The sequence below is a fragment of the Pseudorca crassidens genome, chromosome 3 (assembly GCF_039906515.1).
Source record: "Pseudorca crassidens isolate mPseCra1 chromosome 3, mPseCra1.hap1, whole genome shotgun sequence".
NCBI classification, from domain to species: Eukaryota; Metazoa; Chordata; class Mammalia; order Artiodactyla; family Delphinidae; genus Pseudorca; species Pseudorca crassidens.
In genome coordinates, this window is record NC_090298.1 from 79,902,740 (window position 1) to 79,928,682 (window position 25,943).

The 25,943-nt window shown below is 37.7% G+C and overlaps 1 long non-coding RNA gene across 1 annotated transcript in view; it reads right to left on the reverse strand.

Annotated features, from left to right (window-relative positions):
• Nucleotides 1-1,396: 1,396 nt before the first annotated feature.
• Nucleotides 1,397-25,943, reverse strand: part of LOC137221524 (uncharacterized) — a 28,555-nt gene continuing 4,008 nt past the window's right edge. The window contains exons 2-5 of the long non-coding RNA XR_010942051.1: nt 25,545-25,606; nt 4,902-4,954; nt 3,744-3,846; nt 1,397-2,880 (exon numbers count right to left, since the gene is read on the reverse strand). This is a non-coding gene — a long non-coding RNA (uncharacterized lncRNA). The remainder of the gene's footprint in view (nt 2,881-3,743; nt 3,847-4,901; nt 4,955-25,544; nt 25,607-25,943) is intronic.

A 25,943-nucleotide genomic window follows, 5' to 3' on the forward strand; every position in this document is an offset into this window, starting at 1 on the left:
CTGATCTGTTCCTCTGTATTATCGAATCTATTATTGATACCTTCTAGTGTATTCTTTATTTCAGTTAGTGTATTCTTTAGCTCTGCTTGGTTCTTCTTTATATTTTCTAACACTTTGTTAAACTTCTCACTGTGTTCATTCATTCTTCTCCCAAGTTTGTCAGGCAACTTTATGAGCATTACCTTGGACTCTTCATTGGGTAGACTGCTCATCTTTACTTCACTTAGTCTTTCTTCTGGGGCTTTATCTTTTTCCTTTATTTGGAACATATTTCTCTGTTGCTTCATTTTGCTTAATTCTCTGTTTTGATTTTTATGTATTAGGTAGATTGATTCTTGGAGAAGTGGCCTTAGGTAGGAGACATCCTATGGGGCCCAGCAGCACACTCCCCTCTGATCACCAGAGCTATATGCTCTAGGGGTGTCCCCATGAGAGCTGTGCCTGTCCTTCTGTTGTGGAAGGGCCAACTACTGTGGGCATCCTGGTTTGCAGCTCTAGCCCCAGCCAGTGGCGGCCAGCCCTGCATTGTCTGGAGGTTGCCAGCCCTCTGGTGGGTTGGTCCAGGTCCTGGCACAGCTGGCAGTGGGGCCCAGAGGATCCCAGGGATAGTGCCCCCCTGCTGGTGGTGGGGGGCCAAGTCCTGGGGCAACCAGCTGCAGGGCCTGGGGGCAGGGGCAGGGGGTCTTGAGACTGCTGCTGAGTGGCTGGTAAGCAGGTAAGCCCCCAGTGCTAATGGACTAGCAGGAGAACTCCAAAATGGTGCTTTCTGGCACCAGTGTCCTCATAGTAAAATGAGCTCCCCAAAGTGACTGCCACCAGTGTCTATGTCCCAAGAGGAGTCCCAGTTGCCTCCTGCCTCTTTGGGAGGCTCCCCAAGATCAGCAGGTGGGTTTCATCCAAGCTCCTTTCAAATTACTGCTTCTGCCCTGGGTCTTGGAATGTGTGAGATTTTGCATGTGCCCTTTAAGAGCAGATTCTCTGTTTCCTATAGCCCACTGGCTCTCCTGTATACAAGCCCCACCAGCCTTGAAAGCCAGACATTCTCGGGGCTCATCTTCCTGATGCAGAACTGCCAGGCTGTGGAGCCCAATGTGGGGCTTGGACTCCTCACTCCTTGGGGAGGACCTCTGCAGTTGTGATCAACCTCCTATTTGTGGGTTGCCTACCTGGACCGTATTGTGCCTCTGCCCCTCCTACCCATCTCATTGTGGTTCCTTCTGTATACCTTTTGTTGTAGAAAACCTTTTCTGCTCGTCTTCAGGTCATTCTCATCAATTGTTACTCTGTAAATAATTATAATTTTGGTATGCCCATGGAAAGAGGTGAGCACAGGGTCTCCCTACTCCATCTTGGCCACATCCTATTATCTTAACACCCAAATTATAATGTCTCCTTTTCAAAAATATCATCCCTTCCTCCCCTTGATATCTCACCTCACATATAAATACTCACTAACTCCATCTTCTTGACCTTAATTCTAAAAATCAGGAGGCCTGCTTCACACAAATAAGATTGCATCTACTGGCTTAAGCAGAACATGGAAAGGAAACTAAATGTTTTTTCTGACAAACACAAAATGGGGAAGCAAAAGAATATATAGAAGCGTTGCTGCATATAGTAGACAAGACAAAAGGACTTGTCAACTTCAGGGGCAAACTTTGCAATGAGGTCATGCTTTATAAACACCATCTACTCCAAACACATAGCAATAATGGGTGAAATACTAAGAGAGATCAAAAAGACATACTCAGATTTATAGAAAAGATAATATCCAGACTATCCAAAGAGTAGATGGGGGTTTCCATCCAGGTCAAAATAGAGCAACAGCCACCGGGAATTTGATTCCTGTGGAAGAAGAGGAGCTAAAAGTATTTCATGCAAGATAGGAACAGTAGTGTCGCTACTTGAAATCAGGGCCTGATGTGAGTTCTCTCACATGTGAAAGGAAGAGGAGAAAAAATTTGGCAGACTTGCTGGTGGGGGCTGTAGCTTATTGGTAGCTGTGAGCCCAAGGAAAAGTACAATCTTGCTACTAGAAGCTCAGCTAAACTGCTTACTAGGTCTTCCATACTCCCGTATATTATTGAAGTATGTTTATAAATCCTAGTTTTCAACTGGGCACCCAGAGAACTAAGTGGGTGCCATAAAACAGGGAGTTTCCTGGCAGTCCAGTGGTTAGGGCTCAGCTTTCACTACCATGGCCTGGGTTCAGTCGCTGGTTGAGGAATTCAGATCCCACAAGCCTCGCAGCATGGCCAAAAAAAAAAAACTAAATAAAACAAACAAAACACATAAAACAGCCCAATAATACAGGGAATAGAGAAAACAAAAGCACTCAAAATAAGCCTGCAAATTCTAAAACAAATTTTTTTAAAATGAGAAGCTGAAAAAAAGCAATGAGAAAAATAAATTATATTTGAAGTGGAATTTATTTCATAAAACATAAAAATGAGTTTGAAATAATATTTGGAGGATTTCAAAGAGAAATAAGGGTACATCATCCATGCAGAAATAACAAGACATCATGACACCAAAGTAGGCACAAAGGATATAAGATCAAGTTCATATTAAGAACTGATCACAGTTCCCCTTATGACATGGGTGTGTAAGCTTTTACCGCATCTGACGCTCCTGCATATAACAACTGTAAACTCTCGACAAAATACTAAAAGCAACAAACTGAAGGCACTGGAGAGCAAACCAAAGCAAGGGTGGAGGTTCCCATTTGTTTTACAACCTTTAGCCTGAGGGCAAAAATAAGTTGATGTTGAACAAGGTGGCTAAAACTCCAGTAGAAAAACCACAATCCTTCTTGCCTGAGGAATCAGAAGACAGAGTTCAGAGCAACCACAGACACTGGAAAGTGGGAAGGGGGGAATTCTAGAAAAAAAGAAAACGGAGAAGGAAAGCCTCAAATTCTGTGTTTAGACTCTGCACAAATCTCTGGCTAATCCCTGAAACATGCATGCATTGGACAGACTCCACTAAAGATAAAAGAACCCAGTCTAAGATTTCCCAAAAGTCAGAGTTTGCAATTTGAGTGCAACCAAGTTAATGTCTGCTAAAATACAAAAATCAACACTCTTTGGAGGAATATAACAGAGTTTGCACAACATAACATTTCACAATATCTAGTATAAAATCCAAAATTACTCAACCAGGAAAATATCCATTTTCAAGAGAAAAGTATAATAAACAGAGACCAATCCTTGATGATCATAAATTGGAAATAACAGACATGGTTTTCAAAGCAGGTATTATAACTATGCTCAAGTACATAAAGGAAAATATGTGCACAATAAATAAATATAAGCACAATAAATAAATTTAAAAGATGGAAATTCTAGAACTGAAAAACATAACATCTGAAATTTAAAAAAATATATATTTGGATGGGTTTAATAGCAGAATGAAGGTGACAGTAGTAAGCCAATGAACTTGAAGTTTGGTCAATAGAAATAATACAATCTGAAGAACAGAAAAATTTTTTTTAAATTTTTTAAGAGATTAGAACTTCAGAGGCCTGTTGGACAATATGAAAAGGCCTAAAAATATATATATATATGTGTGTGTATATATATATATATATATATATGTATATGTATGTTTATGTATATATATGTGTGTACATATATATATATATGTAAGTGGAGTCATAGCAACAGAAGAGAGAATAAAACAGAAAAATATTTTGAATAAAAAGTGGTGAAAATTTTCTAAATTTAATAAAAATATCAACTTACAGATTCAGTTATCTCAAGGATCTCCAAGTAGGACTACTATGAAGAAAACTATCTATGGCACTTGAGAGTCAAACTGCTGAAAACCAAAGATGACAAATAAATCCTGAAAGCAGCCAGAGGAAAATGACACATTAAATATAGGGCAACAATAATTTGAACCATCATTAACTTCTTATTAAAACCAACATTCAGTAGTGAAAGTAACAAAAAGATATTTTCAGACAAAGACTATAAGAGTTTAACATCCACAGACCTGCACTAAAAGAACTTTATGTTAATAACCAAAAGAAATACAAACCATAGGGGAAAGCAGCAGGGGGGTGGCGGGGGTGATGAATTGGGCAATTGGGATTGACATGTATACACTGATGTGTATAAAATTGATGACTAATAAGCTGCTGTATAAAAAAATTAATAAAATAAAAATTAAAAACAAACCATAGAAGTTTATAAAATGTCAGCTATTTTAATAATATTAAAATAAAAATAACACATTTATGGGATTAAATGGTAAAAAGTAAAATTCTAAATAATAATAAAGTTGCAGGAGGATGCTCAATGCATACTTAAAGTATACTAATACCTTTGTCATGTTTAGGGAAAAGAATAGAAATACTAAATAATGGAAGGCCCATTTAGAAAAAAAATGTATCTTAACATTTTAAGAGTAACACTAGAACAATAAAAATACAAGTTATAGCTTTCAAATAACAGAATAAGGAAAAATTTTCAATCTAACAGAAAGCAAGGAGGGTAAAAAGAAAAAGAATTGTAACCACAAAATACAAAGATAGCAGAAATAAGTCCAAACATACAAACTGCCACAAAAAGAATTGCGAAGTTCTAATTATAGCAATTATCTGTGGATTTTTCTTTAATTCCAACCTATACTTTGCTTTCAAAAAAGCTTAATAAAAATGAAGTCAAATTGAAAATAAAAGGAAAGGAACAGAGATATTATCAAAATACTAGACCTGTAAAAAGCTTGTTTAACAGTATTAATATCAGGCAAAATAAGGTTAAAAGCCGTCACCCAAGACAAAGAAGAAATGTGTATAATAATAAAAGGAACAATCCACAAAGAAGAAATAATATTTACGAACTTGTATGCACCTAATAGCATGCACATAAACATAAAAAGCAAAAACTTTTAAGTACCTTTATTTGAAACATACATCAAGAAGGACTTCTTTCCACTGCCACCTGGGAAACTAATTAAGAGACTTCAGGTCAATCAGTTAAACTCTGCTCCCTCTTTGTGAAATGGTACTATTCATGTTTGTCTTAGTGTTTTTGCAGTGTTTTTGTTTTAACCAGATAAAGCTTAATAGACAAATACATACTGACATATGTATATATGTATATTTATACCTATAGATACTAACAAACACAAGGGGGAAAAAATGTCACGATGGACATTGGAAAGAATGTAAGAACTAATTACAAAGATCTGGATCCAGGGGGCTACAAATAATAATTAAGGCAAACAGAAAATACATTTCCTTTGAGAGCTTGCATTATTTAAGTTACATAATTAAGAACAAGTAATATTCTTGACTATTTCATAAATAGTTTATCAACATGAAAACACGTAATTCTTGGCTCTGTAGTGTCTCCTGAAGTGTCTTTTATTTTTATTTATTTATTTTATAGATTTATTTGTTTGTTTTTTTGTCTGCATTGGGTCTTCGTTGCTGTGCACGGGCTTTCTCTAGTTGCAGCTAGCAGGGGCTACTCTTCGTTGCGGTGTGCGGGCTTCTCATTGCGATGGCTTCTCCTGTTGCGGAGCACAGGCTCTAGGTGCGCAGGCTTCAGAAGTTGTGGCACGTGGGCTTCAGTAGTTGTGGTGCACGGGCTTAGTTGCCCCGCGGCATATGGGATCTTCCCAGACCAGGGCTCGAACCTGTGTCCCCTCCCTTGGCAGGGGATTCTTAACCACTGCACCACCAGGGAAGCCCCTGAAGTCTCTTTAAAAAAAAATAATAATGATAAGGTTTGGTTGGATTGTCAGGAGGTCATGCCACACGGCACATGCTTTGGTAAGAAGCTTTTTAAATTTTTGAAGACAAAATGAGCTGCATCATAAAAATATGTAAAATCTGACAGTTTATGTGACAGATTAAGGAAAAAGTATCAATAGATACTCTGGTGCTTTAAGAACAGAAGTAGTTAAATAGTAAAACGGTTCACAAAGAAGGTTGTTGAGTTCCTGCCCATTACTTTGATCTGTTAGTTACCAATGTGTGTGACACTACTTTAAGCTAAACATAAACTTCCTGAATTCTTAATATCCTTTTAGCCCTTGAAAAAGTAATGTCCATTGGAAGTAGTTGTCTGAAAAGATGAGAATTAGTACAAAACAAGCTAAAAAGGGCAAGTTCCTGTCTTCCAGAAACCTACTATGTAAAGCAGATAAACCTACTACTGATGAAGGCAAAAGATTAAATTATGTCAATAAAATACAAGAAAATATAAATTAGTTATTGAAAGAAGAGAGGTTAAATGTTTTCTTGCCTATGAGCTTCTCGAAAGTAGGATCCACGTCTTTTTCAGTTATATTTCTCCAGGGACTAACACAGGTCCAGGCATAAAACAGGTACTCAGTACTTGATTGTTGAATGGAATTGAATTAAGATGGCATTGGTGCATTTAACTGGGTCTGAAGTGAAAAAAGAACATTGGAAAAGCCAGCATGTACGGAGAACAATGACATTAGTGAATGGCTGTTTTTACCACCCAGGACTCATGTGTTTCTCTTGGTAACAGTGCCCTGATGCTAATTCTCGCTCTCAGCACATGGGTTCCAGGTGAGCTGCCACAGATAGCTTGGGGATGGTGTGTGACACAGACCTAAGCCAATCAGCATGGCACATTACCCTGGGCAAGACTTATTGACTCAATGATGGGCCCCTGGTCCAATTAGAGACAAAGAGACACTACTAGGAATCCAAGGACAAAGGTTTGTACTCTTTTGCATGGCATTTGAAGAACAGACCACAAAATTAACACCTGCTGCTGATCATGAGGGAGAGCTCTCCTGGGGTCAAAGTCAACTAGGACAATGTAGAGATGAGAGATAGAAAGAGAAACCACAGTCCCACTTGGCATTGGTTGAGCCCCTGTATCCAGCTGGACCGTATGTCTGCCAGTCAGTTGTTACTTTGAAACCCAGGTTTCAGCAAAGAAAAAGGACCACTTCCTCTTTTCTTCAGTCCTCACAACCATCTCCTTATTTTCTGAGTCTGCTCATTCTACCCCTTCCCAAATATACTTGTGTTTCAGAATTATATTATGCGTGTATAAGCCTGCTTCCCTTCTGAAATATGCGCTCACCCAGGAAAAGGATTGTATCTTATTCTTTTCATATCCACAGATCCTACACAATTTAACTTCTGGAACATAGTAGGCACTTAGACTAACTGTGGAGATAGTGTGTGTGGTACTGTGGAGAGAGTTGTAAAGCAAGCACAAGTAGGTTCAAACTAGACATTGTCTACAGTGTAGAACATCTTGGCACCTCAGTTTCCCCATATGTAAAATATGAAGAATAATCTAACTTCCACAATTTCTGGTAAAAGTTAGATAATGTTTGAAACATGTCTATATGATGCCTAGCTTACAGAAAGTCCTCAATAATTATTATTTTTTTCAACTCCATTCCCAGTAAACATTGTATTAATTGATAATTCAAGCAAGAGGTAATGAGAATGAGACAGAGGACTATAGTTACAGGATATAGTTACAGGAAAAAACACCAAATTCAGGAGATAATATAAAGTAAAAACAGTAAATTTGGCAAAGGACTAAACAGAGTGAAGAACACAGATAATTAAATGTAACCTAGAAGATGTGAGGATTCAGAGAGATCCCTGATGATTTCATCATGATATAGGGAAAAAAAAAAAGCACAGGCCATGTTATCAGCTGGTTAATAAATCCTCCTCCAAAGTTCGAACAAGGTAATTGGCAGTTGCAATGGTAAACTGTAATTTAACTGCTGTAAACCTGTTGATTAGTCAGACTCCAATTCTCTGTTAGAGACTCCATCAGCCATTCCAGTAACTAATTGCCCAAATTCAGTTGTAAGCATTGAGCTCATTGACAAAAAAATTTAATGATAACACAGAGCGTATGGCAACAACAAAAAAGAAACAGATGAATATCCAAAGTGAGATAAAGCTACCCTTAGAAATAAACTTAATATTTGGTTGGTACCAGGTCTTCCTATGGAATTTCCACTGAACCCTTCTGATGAGATTTGCTGACTGGAAACATGAGGAATAAGTCTAAATATCAAAATGAAGTGAATGGGCTTCCCTGGTGGCGCAGTGGTTGAGAGTCCGCCTGCCAATGCAGGGGACACGGGTTCGTGCCCCAGTCCGGGAAGATCCCACATGCTGCGGAGCGGCTAGGCCCGTGAGCCATGGCCGCTGAGCCTGTGCGTCCGGAGCCTGTGCTCTGCAACGGGAGAGGCCACAACAGTGAGAGGCCCGTGTACAGCAAAAAAAAAAAAAAAAAAATGAAGTGAAGGTTGAAACATCTATTCAATATATGGATACAGTACAGAGCAATGAGTGAAATATTTTAGCCCAATAATCTCTTTTTCCTTACTAGAAAAGAGTTCAACTTAATTATGACAGTGCATTTCCACCGATGGAGTAGACAGTGCAAATAAGGCCAATGAGATTATATGTATATTATCTATAGTATTAAACACATTTCTATTCAATCAATATAAATCCCTGTAACAAATTTAGACAAGGGAATTCCCTGGCAGTCCAATGGTTGGGACTCAGCGGTTTCACTGCGATGGCCCAGGTTTGATCCCGCAAGCTGTCCGGTGCGGCCAAAAGAAAAAAAAGAATTTAGACAAAGAGTGTAGCATCTAGGCTATGGGACCCTTGGTGAATAGACATAGCTGGATAATTGACTTTTTTTGAAAGTTGACTTCATAATTTTACACGCCCAAACTCTTTTAATTATGTTGGGTAGAATTCTTTCCAAAATAAATCACTGACTTTACCTGACTCTTTAAACAAAGAATATTAACGACTCAAATTTATCATTATAAATAACGATTATTAAAGCCTTAAATACTTGAATACCCGTGAAACTATTATTTTCATTACTAGGAATTTATCTTTATAGCCTAATCATAAGGGTGCATGAATATTTCACTTCAAAGATATTCATATAAGATTGGTTTCATAAATGATTACTTATATGATGTATACTCAAAAGCCATAGAAATAGTAAAGGCAAATGATGAATAAAATATGCAACATTTACAGTATTTTTACAAAGTGAAAAATGACAATGAATATGTCACACTGTTTAAAAAGGAAAATATAAATGTTTCTATGAATGATATTGTGCAGTGATGTAGTGGTAGCCTTCAGAGCTACTGATGAGCATAGAGCTGTTTGCTCTAACACACACACAAAAATCAGGCTCTATTATAGTCCTTTTCAAGTCTTGAGCCTGACTTTTGAAATGTTCCTGCCTTTCTCCATCTGCTCTATCTTCTCAACACTGACATTGCACCTGTCCCTAGCAGCCCTCCTTCATTTTCTTTTTCTTAGAGTCATGAGATTGAATAGGACATCAGTGATCATTGAAACCAATCACCTTGCAAATGTTCAATTCTCCTCATTGACAACTCTGTCGAATGCCAACCACCTGAATCCTGTACGCATCTACTATGACAACTTAATTCTTCCTCTGGCTGCCTATTGCTCCTTTCAGCTTTGTGAATTTTTTTTATCTATTAGTCCCCTTACAATGTTCATCTTTTGGTTTTAGTGATAGCCATTCAAATCTGAACTCCTTTCCAGTTACAGTTTTTTAAATATTTGAAAATAACTATCATGGTACCCAAAGTTTTCTCTTTTCCTTCATTTTTCAGCCATTCAGTGAATTATTATTTACCCCCTACTTTGTGCTGGGCACCACTCTAGACACTGGGATTATAGTAATGAATAAATCCAATAAGGTCCCTGTCCTCATCAAACTCACATTCTAGGAAGGAAGATAATAAACAAGAAAGTAAATAAGTAAACAAGATAATTACAGATCACAGGAGTTATCAGGCAGAACCTAACTAGGCTTTTGTTCCGGAAAGGTACTAGGAGAGACCAAGTACATGAGGAAGCACCGTATCTGAGTAGAGACCTGAAAGTTGAAGCTCCATCCATGGGAAAAGCCAAGGGAAAATCACTTTAGGCAGAAGGAACAGAAGGTGAATTTCCTCTCAGATGAGAAAACTCTCAAAGTGACCTAGGAACACAACAGTGGCTGGAGAGGTGAGAAATGAGAGGAGCAAGGAGCGTGAGGTGAGGTGGAAGAGGTACGCAGCACCAGATCATGTAGGGACTTGGTAAAAGGCTTAGATTTCTTTCCAAATCCAAAGGCAAGTGACAGGCACGAACGTGATAAAACCTGATTTATGCTTAAAAAGATCATTCCGGCTGCCTAAACAGTATAAATTCCTGTAACCATTTCTCAGAGGAATGATTTGCATTGCTTCTCTTGGTCCAACCCCTCTAAACATGCTCTAGTTTTTCTACATTCTTCTCCAGAAGGGAGCCCAGAGCTAAAGGCAGTGCTTTGGGTGTGATATGATCATTCAGAGTAAAGTGAAATAATCACTTCTCTTACCCGGGATATTCTTCTTCTACTATGTAGCTGAAGATTAAGATATCCTGCAAACTTTAAAATCATATAAAGAAGCTTGTCAAAAACAAAAGTAAATAAACTCTGTTTGAGAGCTTAAAGGAGTGGTTCTCAATCTTGCCTGCCCACTAGAATCACCCAGGGAGCTTTGAAAAAAAATCCCTGGTGTCTAGACAACATCCCAGGACAATTAAATCAGAATCTCTGGAGGTAGCCTTTTTTTTTAAATAAATTTATTTATTTATTTTTCGCTGCATTGGGTCTTCGGTGCTGCACGTGGGCTTTCTTTAGTTGTGGCAAGCAGGCTTCTCATTGCAGTGCCTTCTCTTCTTGCAGAGCACAGGCTCTAGGCGCTCGGGCTTCAGTAGTTGTGCATGGGCTTAGTTGCTCTGCGGCATGTAGGGATTTTTCCCGGACCAGGGCTCAAACCTGTGTCCCCTGCATTGGCAGGTGGATTCTTAACCACTGCACCACCAGGGAAGCCTTGGAGTTAGTTTTTAAACATCCCCAGGTGGTTTCATTATGCACCCAAGGCTGAAAACCATGAGAGAATGGCTAGCCCTGCGCTTCCCAAAATTTAACATGCAGAGAAATCATCTGAGGATCTAGTTAAAATGCACATTCTGATTCCCTGGATCTGGCGCAGGGCCCAAGAATCTGAATTTCTTAATAGTTTCCAACTGGTACCTTTGCTACTGTTTTAAGAGCTACACTGTGAATTAGCAAGGGCCCAACCCCAAAGTTCTCACAACATGAACCAGAATCATTTGAAGGGTTTGTTAAAACACAGGTTGCTGGACCCCACTCTCAGATGTTCTGATTCAGTAGACCCCAGGTGAGGCCAGAGAACTTGCATCTCTAACAAGTTCTCAGGTGATACTGAAGCTGCTCATACAAGCAGGATCTCGCTTTGCGATCCACTGAGCTACCTAATGAGGAAAAAACACATGAATTATAGGCTCTGAAGTTCAGAGCACAGTCTTTATGTTTGACTTTCATGACCTGGAAAACTTTTCTTATCTTTTGTTCTCCTCTGAATTCCATCTAGGCACACTGTTATGTATATTTTCCACAGGAAAATGCTAGCTAAAAGGAATTTAATTTTGAGAAGGAGAACTATGACAATGGCAGGCCGGTAAATATGCTTTCGTGAGAGGGAAATTAATCTGGAACACTGAAACTAGCCCTGATATGTTTTATCACAAAGAGAGGCTTATGCTAAATTCTGAATTATCTCTTTCTCATAGATTTTAGCTACAGCATGCAACCAGTTCCCCTACTTAGTAAAATCTCGAATGTTCTGAATTCTTTTTTCTATTGTGTATCTGCCTATCCACTTTCCTGTTTGCTTTCTTTCAGTGCATCTTTGTGTCTCTTTCTTGTGAACATGCTGTATAATACAAACTAATAAAAATATATGCTACTAAACTGTGGAGACTTGAGAACAATAAACAGAAAATAAAGTGAATTGCTCTTCCAGCACCAAGTGTTTCTCAATAAGCATTTTTCTGAATAACATCTTACCTTCAGACTCATCCTTCAGACCCATAGCAAAAAAGCTGACAGATATATTACATTGCATATATTTTTGATGTGACATCATTCATTTCCTTTCTCTATCATTCTGTGATTATTTAGTTTTATTAATAAGATGTGTTAACATAATAAACCAGAAAGTCTCTACTTTCCCTATAAACATATTTAGTCAATAAATAAAATTTTTGTTTATGTCCAAGAACTACAAAATAATACATGATTAACTGTCTACAATGTAGATATAAAAAACTACCAAGCTTAGCACTCTTCTGTGAATCAGTTAAGAATTTATACAGTTGTGATACAATCAAGTCTATTTTTAAAAACCCTAAAACAGGGCTTCCCTGGTGGCGCAGTGGTTGAGAGTCCGCCTGCCGATGCAGGGGATGTGGGTTCGTGCCCCGGTCCAGGAAGATCCCACATGCCGCGGAGCGGCTGGGCCCGTGAGCCATGGCCGCTGAGCCTGCGCGTCCGGAGCCTGTGCTCCGCAACGGGAGAGGCCACAACAGTGAGAGGCCCGTGTACCGCAAAAACAAAAACAAAAACCCTAAAACAATGATGACACAAGTCACCTCAATATAGCATGAATTCTTACAGCTCTAAGTTATAGTATGTATATGCAAACTACATACTTATCAAACCAGACATGGGAGGGTAGATGATTGGAAAGCTTCAAGTGTTCTGTCAATTACCTCTTATTCTCAGAACAAAGGACAGTAATAAAAGGTACATAACAAAGTTCTTTCTTCTATCCAATTTAAAATGTCAGATTACTTTACGGCTTTTAACCCTCCTGATTAGAAACATCCTCTGAAGGATAACAAAAAAAGAAAGAAAGAAAGAAAACAATCCCATCAAGGTACATTTTATTGAGTTTTTTTAAATTTAATTTAATTTATTTTTTTATACAGCAGGTTCTTATTAGTCATCAGTTTTATACACATCAGTGTATACATGTCAATCCCAATTGCCCAATTCAGCACACCACCATCCCCACCCACCATGGCTTTCCCCCCTTGGTGTCCATACATTTGTTCTCTACATCTGTGTCTCAACTTCTGCCCTGCAAACCAGTTCATCTGTACCATTTTTCTAGGTTCCACATACATGCGTTTATATACAATATTTGTTTTTCTCTTTCTGACTTACTTCACTCTGTATGACAGTCTCTAGATCCATCCACGTCTCAACAAATGACTCAATTTCGTTCCTTTTTCTGGCTGAGTAATACTCCATTGTATATATATATGTACCACTTCTTCTTTATCCATTCGTCTGTTGATGGGCATTTAGCTTGCTTCCGTGACCAGGCTATTGTAAATAGTGCTGCAATGAATATTGGGGTGCATGTGTCTTTTTGAATTATAGTTTTCTCTGGGTATATGCCCAGTAGTGGGATTGCTGGATCATATGGTAATTCTACTTTTAGTTTTTTAAGGAACCTCCATACTGTTCTCCATAGTGGCAGTATCAATTTACATCCCCACCAACAGTGCAAGAGGGTTCCCTTTTCTCCACACCCTCTCCAGCATTTGTTGTTTGTAGATTTTCTGATGTTGCCCATTCTACCTGGTGTGAGGTGATACGTCATTGTAGTTTTGATTTGCATTTCTCTAATAATTAGTGATGTTGAGCAGCTTTTCATGTGCTTCTTGGCCATCTGTATGTCTTCTTTGGAGAAATGTCTATTTAGGTCTTCTGCCCATTTTTGGATTGTGTTGTTTGTTTCTTTAATATTGAGCTGCATGAGCTGATTATATATTTTGGAGATTAATCCATTGTCCGTCGTTTTGTTTGCAAACATTTTCTCCCATTCTGACGGTTGTCTTTTCGTCTTGTTTATGGTTTCCTTTGCTGTGCAAAAGCTTTTAAGTTTCATTAGGTCCCATTTGTTTATTTTTGTTGTTATTTCCATTAATCTAGGAGGTGGATCAAAAAGGATCTTGCTGTGATTTACGTCAAAGAGTGTTCTTCCTATATTTTCCTCTAAGAGTTTTATAGTGTCCAGTCTTACATTTAGGTCTTGAATCCATTTTGAGTTTATTTTTGTGTACGGTGTTAAGGAGTGTTCTAATTTCATTCTTTTATATGTAGCTGTCCAGTTTTCCCAGCACCACTTATTGAAGAGACTGTCTTTTCTCCATTGTATATCCTTGCTTCCTTTGTCATCAATTAGTTGACCATCGGTGTGTGGGTTTATCTCTCGGCTTTCTATCTTGTTCCATTGATCTATGTTTCTGTTTTTGTGCCAGTACCATATTGTCTTCATTACCGTAGATTTGTAGTATAGTCTGAAGTCAGGGAGTCTGATTCCTCCAGCTCCATTTTTTTCCCTCAAGACTGCTTTGGCTATTCGGGGTCTTCTGTGTCTCCATACAAATTTTAAGATTTTTTGCTCTAGTTCTGTAAAAAATGCCACTGGTGATTTGATAGGGATTGCATTGAATCTGTAGATTGCTTTGGGCAGTATACTCATTTTCACAATATTGATTCTTCCAATCCAAGAACATGGTATATCTCTCCATCTGTTGGTATCATCTTTAATTTCTTTCATCAGTGTCTTATACTTTTCTGCATACAGGTCTTTTGTCTCCCTAGGTAGATTTATTCCTAGGTATTTTATTCTTTTTGTTGCAATGGTAAATAGAAGTGTTTCCTTAATTTCTCTTTCAGATTTTTCATCATTAGTGTATAGGAATGCAAGAGATTTCTGTGCATTAATTTTGTATCCTGCAACTTTACCGAATTCATTGATTAGCTCTAGTAGTTTTCTGGTGGCATCTTTAGGATTCTCTATGTATAGTATAATGTCATCTGCAAACAGTGACAGTTTTCCTTCTTCTTTTCCAATTTGTATTCCTTTTATTTCTTTTTCTTCTCTGATTGCCATGGCTAGGACTTGCAAAACTATGTTGAATAATAGTGGTGAGAGTGGACATCCTTGTCTTGTTCCTGATCTTAGAGGAAATGCTTTCAGTTTTTCACCATTGAGAATAATGTTTTCTGTGGGTTTGTCGTATATGGCCTTTATTATGTTGAGGTAGGTTCCCTCTATGCCCTCTTTCTGGAGAGTTTTTATCATACATGGGTGTTGAATTTTGTCAAAAGCTTTTTCTAGATTTTTGAGATGATCATATGGTTTTTAATCCTTCAATTTGTTAATATGGTGTATCACATTGATTGATTTGCGTATATTGAAGAATCCTTGCATCCCTGGGATAAATCCCACTTGATCATGGTGTATGATCCTTTTAATGTGTTGTTGGATTCTGTTTGCTAGTATTTTGTTGAGGATTTTTGCATCTATATTCATCAGTGATATTGGTCTGTAATTTTCTTTTTTTGTAGTATCTTTGTCTGGTTTTGGTATCAGGGTTATGGTGGCCTCATAGAATGAGTTTCAGAGTGTTCCTTCCTCTGCAATATTTTGGAAGAGTGTGAGAAGGATGGGTGTTAGCTCTTCTCTAAATGTTTGATAGAATTCACCTGTGAAGCCATCTGGTCCTGGACTTCCTTCATTGGAAGATTTTTAATCACAGTTTCAATTTCATTACTTGTGATTGGTCTGTTCATATTTTCTATTTCTTCCTGGTTCAGTCTTGGAAGGTTATACCTTTCTAAGAATTTGTCCATTTCTTCTAGGTTGTCCATTTTATTAGCATAGAGTTGCTTGTAGTAGTCTCTTAGGAGGCTTTGTATTTCTGTGGTGTCTGTTGTAACTTCTCCTTTTTCATTTCTAATTTTATTGATTTGGGTCCTCTCCCTCTTTTTCTTGATGAGTCTGGCTAATGGTGTATGCATTTTGTTTATCTTCTCAAAGAACCAGCTTTTAGTTTTATTGATAAATTTATTGATGTCATTTATTTCTGCTCTGACCTTTATGATTTCTTTCCTTCTGCTAACTTTGGGTTTTGTTTGTTCTTCTTTCTCTGGTTCCTTTAGGTGTAAGGTTAGATTGTCTATTTGAGATTTTTGTTGTTTCTTGAGGTAGGCTTGTATAGCTATAAACTTCCCTCTTAGAACTGCTTTTGCTGCATCCCACAGGTTTTGGACCATCGTGTTTTCATTGTCATTTGTCTCTAGGTATTTTTTAATTTCCTCTTTGATTTCTTCAGTGATCTCTTGGTTATTTAGTAATGTAGTGTTTAGCCTCCATGTGTTTGTGTTTTTTACATTTTTTACCCTGTAATTCATTTCTAATCTCATAGCGTTGTGGTCAGTAAAGATGCTTGATATGATTTCAATTTTCTTAAATTTACTGAGGCTTGATTTGTGACCCAAGATGTGATCTATCCTGGAGAATGTTCCATGCACACTTGAGAAGAAAGTGTAATTTGCTGTTTTTGGATGGAATGGCCTATAAATATCAATTAAATCTATCTGGTCTATTGTGTCATTTAAAGCTTCTGTTTCTTTATTTATTTTCATTTTGGATGATCTGTCCATTGGTGTACATGAGGTGTTAAAGTCCCCCACTATTATTGTGTTACTGTCGATTTCCTCTTTTTTTTTTTTTTTTTGCGGTACGCGGGCCTCTCACTGCTGTGGCCTCTCCCATTGTGGAGCACAGGCTCTGGACGCGCAGGCTCAGTGGCCATGGCTCACGGGCCCAGCTGCTCTGCGGCATGTGGGATCTTCCCGGACCGGGGCACGAACGCATGTCCCCTGCATCAGCAGGTGGACTCTCAACCACTGCACCACCAGGGAAGCCCGATTTCCCCTTTTATAGCTGTTAGCAGTTGCCTTATGTATTGAGGTGCTCCTGTGTTGGGTGCATATATATTTATATTTGTTATATCTTCTTCTTGGATTAATCCCTTGATCATTATGTAGTGTCCTTCCTTGTCTCTTGTAACATTCTTTATTTTAAAGTCTATTTTATCTGATATGAGTATTGCTACTCCAGCTTTCTTTTGATTTCATTTGCATGGAATAACTTTTTCCATCCTCTCACCTTCAGTCTGTATGTGTCCCTAGGTCTGAAGTGGGTCTCTTGTAGACAGCATATATATGGGTCTTGTTTTTGTATCCATTCAGCAAGCCTGTGTCTTTCGGTTGGAGCATTTAATCCATTCACGTTTAAGGTAATTATCGACATGTATGTTCCTATGACCATTTTCTTAATTGTTTTGGGTTTGTTTTTGTAGGTCCTTTTCTTCTCTAGTGTTTCCCACTTAGAGAAGTTCCTTTAGCATTTGTTGTGGAGCTGGTTTGGTGGTGCTGAGTTCTCTTAGCTTTTGCTTGTGTGTTAAGATTTTGATTTCTCCATCAAATCTGAATGAGATCCTTGCTGGGTAGAGTAATCTTGGTTGTAGCGTCTTCCCTTTCATCACTTTAAGTATATCATGCCACTGCCTTCTGGCTTGTAGAGTTTCTGCTGAGAAATCAGCTGTTAACCTTATGGGAGTTCCCTTGTATGTTATTTGTCATTTTTCCCTTGCTGCTTCCAATAATTTTTCTTTGTCTTTAATTTTTGCCAATTTGATTACTATGTGTCTCGGTATGTTTCTCCTTGGGTTTATCCTGTATGGCACTCGCTGCACTTCCTGGACTTGGGTGGCTATTTATTTTCCCATGTCAGGGAAGTTTTCGACTATAATCTCCTCAAATATTTTCTCGGGTCCTTTCCCTCTGTCTTCTCCTTCTGAGACCCCTCTAATGCGAATGTTGTTGTGTTTAATGTTGTCCCAGAGGTCTCTTAGGCTGTCTTCATATCTTTTCATTCATTTTTCTTCATTCTGTTTAGCAGCAGTGAATTCCACCATTCTGTCTTCCAGGTCACTTATCCGTTCTTCTGCCTCAGTTATTCTGCTATTGATTCCTTCTAGTGTAGTTTTCATTTCAGTTATTGTATTGTTCATCTCTGTTTGTTTGTTCTTTGATTCTTCTAGGTCTTTGTTAAACATTTCTTGCATCTTCTTGATCTTTACGTCCATTCTTTTTCTGAGGTCCTGGATCATCTTCACTGTCATTATTCTGAATTCTTTTTCTGGAAGGTTGCCTATCTCCACTTCATTTAGTTGTTTTTCTGGGGTTTTATCTTGTTCCTTCATCTGGTACATAGCCCTCTGCCTTTTCATCTTGTCTATCTTTCTGTTAATGTGGTTTTCGTTCCACAGGCTGCAGGATTATAGTTCTTGCTTTTGCTGTCTGCCCTCTCTTGAGTTATTTTTAGGAAAATAAAAGAGAAAGATTGACTTGTAATGTCTGAGGCTTTTTTTTTTTAATTGAGGTATAGTTGATTTACAATGTTGTGTTAGTTTCTGCTGTACAGCAAAGTGATTCAGCTTTACCTATGTATATATTCTTTTTTACATTCTTTGCCATTATGGTTTATCACAGGATGTTGAATATAGTTCCCTGTGCTATACAGTAGGACCTTGTTGTTTCTCCATTCGATATATAATAGTTTGCATCTGCTAATTCAAAACTCCCAATCCATCCCTCTCCCACCCCACCTCCCCCTTTGCAACCACAAGTCTGTTCTCTGTGTCTGTGAGTCTATTTCTGTTTTGAAGATAGGTTCATTTGTATCATGTTTTAAATTCCACATATAAGTGATACCATGGTATTTGTCTTTCTCTTTCTGACTTACTTCACTTAGTATGATAATCTCTAAATCAATCCATGTTGCTGCAAATAGCATTATTTCATTCTTTTTTATTGCTGAGTAGTATTCCATTGTATATATGTACCACATCTTCTTTATCCATTCCTCTGTTGGTGGACATTTAGGTTGCTTCCATGTCTTGGCTATTGTAAATAGTGCTGTTATGAACATAGGGGTGTATGTACATTTTTGACTTATAGTTTTGTCTGGATTGGGATTGCTGGATCATATGGCAGCTCTGTAAGAGACTTTAGAGTCATAGACGTGGGTTTGAATCCTACCTCTTCAACTGCCTTGTTTTTCCTGGGGCGGAGGGTGGGGTGAGGGGAGGGTGGGTAGCATGACTTAGTAAGTTACCTCACCTTCTAAATTTCTTATCTGTACAATGCAGAAAATAATGATATCAGATTGTAAGATTGTTATGAGAATTCAGTGAGATAATAGTGAAGTTTATATTGGTTTCTGAGCTAATTTCCTATGTTAATTAATAGAATTTAGTTACAATTATTGCCTTTCTAAAGCCAAAAGCAGGTAATACAAAAGATATCCCAAGTATGGATTACTTTAAAATCAAGTCATTCTTTCCCCAAAATAAAGGGGATAGTCTAAATCAGATTCCCAAACCTGCAAACAAAGTTTGTTTATAATATTTTATAACATTTCACAAGTGCCTTTTGTCCTTGGACCAAAGTATAGTTTGTTCTCACTCTTTTAATCTTTTGTTCCTTAAATTTAACTTCTAAGATTTCTAAACTCAACATGTTCTTTCCTACCTAAACTTCTCTATCGTCACTCTTTTCTCATTCCATATACATATAATTTACTATCTACTCTTTTCTAGTCTTTTCCCCAAAAGGCCTACATTTCCTACCATTTCTCTGACTGCTTTGATCAGATTGGCTGTCCTGAATTTCATATGAAACATGAGGCACTCTAGGTGTTGGCAGGACATGTGAGAAAAATCCAGACCATTAACCTCTAACACTATAATCAAATGAACCATTTTATGTATTTTATTGTATATAGATATCAAAAAGGTTTTCATGTATCTTTAGGCAAATTTACTAAAGATAGGTATGTTTTTTCTAATTTACTGGACCTACAGGGGAAAGAACATATGATACACATAAGTAGGTGTGAATATGAAATCAATCATGACCAGTACCCTACAGTCTTTCGTGATCCATGGATCCCGTCACTGAGATGTGGAATATCTGAAGTGTCAGATAAAGGAAAATTTGGTTCCAATTTCATTAAAATAATTTTAGTAATATGAAGGCTGTTAAAAACAAAAATACTGGGCTTCCCTGGTGGCACAGTGGTTGAGAGTCCGCCTGCCGATGCAGGGGACACAGGTTCGTGTCCCGGTCCGGGAAGATCCCACATGCCGCGGAGCGGCTGGGCCCGTGGGCCATGGCCGCTGAGCCTGCGCGTCCGGAGCCTGTGCTCCGCAACGGGAGAGGCCACAACAATGAGAGGCCCATGTGCCGCAAAAAACAAAAACAAAAATACTTATACAATAAAAAAATAATTCAGAGACTTCATCTGTTTACTGAAATGAAATAAAATTGATTATTCAAATTACATGTTTTTACATGCAGTGTGAGAATTCAGGGCTGGATACAGCAAACATCTTGATGTCAGGCAAGGAAATATTGAAGAGATTTTCACCAGGAAATCTAACAGAAATCTTAAACCTAATAAGTCCAAAACTAAACTCTTACTTTTCCTCACAGACAATATTTAACTTTACCTGAGCCCTCTGCTCCCACTCTCTTGTGTTCGAAGAAATGGCTAACCATGAAGCACCACCCTGCCCTCAAATATATCAAGATAACTCACCTCCACTCTTCCTCAAATGAATCAGATGAGAAAGATCCCTCTCCATCCTTCCTCATGACTCCCATAAGATGACCTGATGACTCCATTTTGTACCTGCCTCTCCCTCAAGGCCCCTTCCTTGTTTTTGAGATGGTCCTCATTAATGAACTTTCTCCTTACTGCAACAGACTGAATAAAATCATCTCCTTAACTGGTGCATTTTGTCTTTCCAACCTGTTCCAACTCAGCTCAGTTGATGGCATTCTATCTTGATGGTGCCTCAGGCCAAAAGCTTTAGAGGGATCCTTGACTACTCCCTAACATCTCCATCTGATCTATCAAGAAAGCCTTTTGATTCAAACATCCAAATATATCCAGAATCAAGCCACTTCTAAGCAATTCCTTTGCTACCACTATTGGTCTGACCTGCTATCGTCTCTTACACAGATTATTGAAATAACCATCCCAATGGACTCCCAGCTTCCACCTTTGCCTGGTCATAGTAAATTCTCAGCAAAACTACAGGAGTGAACTCCTAAAATTCAAATCAAGTCGTTCATCTGCTCAGAATTCTCTTAGGGTTCCCAAATTCAGTTAGACTCCTTACAATTGTCTTGAAGTTCTCTGTGATCTGGGGCCGCTTAATGTATCTAAACTCATAACTCTCCCTTGCTCACTCCATTCTGACAAAACTGGCCTCTCTTCTCGTTCTCAAAAATGCCAGGTATGCTCCTGCCTAAGAATCTTTGCACTGGCTGTTGCTTCTGCCTTGAACTCCCTTCAGATAGTTGCGTGGGTCACTCAATCAACTCCTCCAAGTCTTTGCTCAAATGTCACTTTCTCAGCCAAGCCCACCTTAACCACCCTTTTAAAAACTATACATAAAAACCAGCATTCCATATCTCGCTATCATGTTCTGTTTTTCCCAGAGCATGTTACTACTTTTAATATACTCTACAACGTCCTCATGTTTATGTTTATTTTCTGTCTCTCCTTCTAGGTGGGAGGATTTTTATGATTCATTCATTGATATATTTCTCAGTTCTTAACTCTTTTTTCTTTCACCGATATATCTCTAGTGCCTAGAAGAGTACGGGCACATAGTAGGTAGTTCAGTAAATGTTTATGGAAACAATGATTGGCTCAATAACCAACTGACTGAATGAATGAACAGTGGATAAAACAGTACTAGCTCTCTGTTAAAAGTAATAATGAGTACAGTAATGAAGTTGTGCATTGATAACTCGGATTATTTTCCAATGTGATTATATCAGACTTTTTCCACATAATTACCTCTCGTGTTCCTTCCAGGCTCTGGATTTTGTAGGAAACCACTAATATTATTGTGTACCTGGCACCATGGACACCACTCATGCATTTCCATAGTCGCACAGCCCTTACTAAGGAAATGGCACGAGCTACGTTGTGAAACAGGCACGATTATATCCATAAGATAATTCTGCTTGTGAATTCCCTAGAAACGTATAGGCATCCCATTGAAAGAGTGTGCGTCAAACCTGTACTCCTGTGATCAAGCCATAGGCTACTGGACATTTAATCAAGTGAAGAAAGTTCATTCAAGTCTTGACAAAAGCTATATAGAGCGGCAGAGTATGAGTTGAGAAAATCTTTGGCTCTCTGCACTACTGAGGAGAGATTCTTGATTGGGCTAGAAGAGGACTACATTTTTAATTTTAAATTTCTAAAAGTAATTCTTAATGTTTTTTCCCAATTAGTTCACCTTTTAATTCTCCTATTAATTACACTCATTTTATTCGTCAGGGGCGCAAAAACTTTATGATGAATCTCTGTGCATTCTAACGCCAGGACTGTCCATAAATAACATAGAGCGATGAAGTCTAATGGAAAAAAACTGTACTTTAGAATCAGAAAAACTTGGTTCAAATCCTGTACCACCCACTTATTATGTATCTTTGGGCAGGTTTTTCAATCTTTTGATCTGAATTTCCTCATCTACAAAATGAGAACAATCTGTGCTTCAGAGAGAGGTTATGAGAGTGCACTTAGAGCCCAACCAGTCCCACCTACGTCGGAGTCAGACACAAGGTGTCACTCCTAATAGTAATTAAATAAATGCTTCTTCTGTTTCTTACCTTCCTGAGGTTTGGGAACAACCAAGAAATCTCCCTCATTCAAGTGCCAAAGAAGTCTGCCTTAGATTGCTAAAAATTCTCCCAGGTAAAATACTTTTTGCCATAGTTTTTTCCATTCCTTGAACACTGAAAGATTGTTCATACCTTGAGACCCTGACCTCTGCCTAGAACCCTTTCCCCCATATTATTACAGGCCTTTCCATGATATCTCAGAAAGCCCTTTCCATTAATGGTGACTCCTTCTCACCCTTGTTGCTAACATGCACCCTGTTCCTTAAACTCTATAGCATTATTAAAGTTATTTTGTTTATTGATTTGTTTACCTGTTTATTTTCCCACCATCCGAATGTACATTCTTCAGAGCCTTGTCTGAATTATTTTCAGCAGTATCCCCGGGATCTAGAGGATTGCCAGGCTCACTGGGGTGCTCAAAAATCATTTGCTTAATCGAAGGATTAAAAGAAAGGAATTATATTTGTGCATGATCCTTTCTGTAACAAGGAGTACGTATCCTGGATGCTGATTGTTTACTGGGGGGTCTGGAGGGGGGGGTATATCCCCCATCTCCCTTGTGGCACCCCTACCAGGGGGCAGGGGAAAGGGAAACTTCATCTATTTCACATAGATCCCTGCACCAGTCATGCATTCCTCACATTCTTAGTTGATCGACAGTCCCAGCTGGGACAGCTGAAGAGCACATTAACAACTCAACAGCAAGAGCCTGACCTCTGAGAATCCTTTCCTACTCTTGTGAAATAAGCCCCACTCCTGAATTCAGCCAGATTTATTTCACTAAAACATCTGATGAACATGCACTGTTTTCATCCCTGGGTTCATTCTCAGGCTCCAATCTAACCTTACTTCTGGCACAAACACTGCCTGAGTCTCTTTGTGTGGCTTAGACAACTTGAAAGGATGGCATGATGAAATATGAGAAAAAAAGAAGAAAAAGGAAAATACTTATTATTTTTGTATTTGTGATTATTTGAACACATTTGGTCCCATTATTTTTTCAATTTATTAAGTTGAATTAAAATATATCTCCTTGAAATTTTCTCTGATATTGGTAGGTATAAACATAACATTCATATATTAGAACACACTTAGTTTTTTTATTATTTAAACTCTTAATTGGTAATATTGGCTATTAGAATTGAGGTTATCCAATTTCCCAAATGTCATAGATTTCATGACATTTTAAGGATTTTGGCATATTCCATTCTGTCATATTTTTATAATGTTCTTGCCACTCTGTATACAGGTGAGTGTGGGAATAGAGACTTCATCTCTAAAAGAAGTTATGAATTACCATGGTAGGTCTAAATTGGTTCACAGAAGAGTAACTTTACAATTTTTTACCTCTCTTAAAAGGTTCTTTTCCAGCTTCTTGAAGTTTATCTTTTATAGAGCAAATGTAATGTAAAAGAAAGTGAATATTTGGGGGATATATATTTTGCCTCTTAAGATTTATAGTACAATAAACAAATGGGACCTAATTAAACCTAAAAACTTTTGCACAGCAAAGGAAACAATCAACAAAATGAAAAGACAACCTACTGAATGGGAGAAAATATTTGCAAATGATATGACTGATAAGGGGTTAATATCCAACATATATAAACAGCTCATACAACTCAACATCAAAAAACAAAACAAAACAAACAACCTGATTAAAAATGGGCAGAACCGAATAGACATTTTTCCAAAGAGGAAACGCAGATGGCCAATAGGCACATGAAAAGATGCTCAACGTCACTAATCATCAGAGAAATGCAAATCAAAACCACAATGAGATATCACTTCACACCTGACAGAATGGCTATCATCAAAAAGAACACAAATAACAAATGTTGGCAAGGGTGTGGAGAAAAGGGAATTCTCGTACACTGTTGGTGGGAATGTAAATTAGTGCAGCCACTGTGGAAAACAGTATGGAGGTTTCTCAAAAAACTAAAAATAGAACTACCATATGACTCAGCAATTCCACTGCTGAGTACAGATCCAAAAAACAAACAAAAACACGAATTCAAAAAGATACATGCACCCCTATGCTTATAGTGGCATTATTTACAATAGCCAAGATATGGAAGCAACATAAGTGTCCATCAATAAACGAATGGATAAAGAAGAGGTGGTATATACATACAGTGGAATACTACTCAGCCATAAACAAGAAAACAGTTTTGCTATTTGCAGCAACATAGATGGACTTGGAGGGCATTATGCTAAGTGAAATAAGTCAAAGAAAGACAAATGTTATATAGAACAAAAAAGAAGCAGACTCACAGATATAGAGAACAAACTAGTGGTTACCAGTGGGGAAGGGAGGAGTGGCAATATGGGGTGGGGGAGTGGGATGTACAAATTATTGGGTATAAGACAGGCTCAAGGATATATTGTACAAGATGAGAAATATAGCCAAGATTTTGTAATAACTGTAAGTGGAAAATAACCTTTAAAATTGTATAAAAATTTTTTTTAATGTTAAAGACATATTACAAGATCTAGAAAATTTGTGTGTGTGTGGGTGTCTTTAATGACTACAACTGAAAAAAATCTACAAATACAGTAGGGAAAAGGTCAGTCCCTGCTGTTCCATGTTCTACTATCTTACACTGTACTGGATGGCTAAACGATTCATGACAAGAGCTTTTCTAATAGCAAGCCCACAAAAAATTGTAGCTTTTTCCCTAGAACGTCAAGGAGATTATTGTCTACTTTCTTTTTATCACATATGTTTTCAGGAATATTTATTAATTTAATACACATTCATTTATCTACTTTATTGTATATGTATGTAGGAATACTTTAGAATTGCAGGGTTTCTCTAAAAAATCAGGCTTTCTTTGCTGATAGAATGTAATAGTTTTCATCTTCTGAAGGATTTAAAAAAAATTTTTCTTTGTTCATTAGCTATGTGTCCAGGGGTTTCATTTTAAAATTTACAATTTACCAGAATTCTTTACTTCAACCATCACATGAGCTGATGGTTCAAGACAGCTGTCTTACATCTTTGTATAGAGGGAAAAAAGCAAAGCAAATTCTCACCCTTTTACAGATAGAAGTAGGTCTTAGATCCTTTATGTTTTCACTCAATTTAAACACTGATCCTGTAAAATAAAAAAGATCTTGATGAACTTCAATAACATTTAACTAAATTAATCACATGTAGAAAGTGTAACAGCATTTTCTTCCAGCATTATTTTATATATGTTCTATTCCTTACCAATCTTATTATTGGTGCTACTAACATTTAAAATAGTGTAATTTATTAGCAATAATAATAATTCTCAAACATTATGAGTAAATAAAGGATATTAAATTGAGCATTAACCTGAAACTAGAAAAGAAGTACAACACATGCAATAAAAAGGAAAACAAATACTGAAAAATGGATTCATTTGGTGCTTGATCATTGAGATGACTCTTCCAATTTGCAAAAGGAAA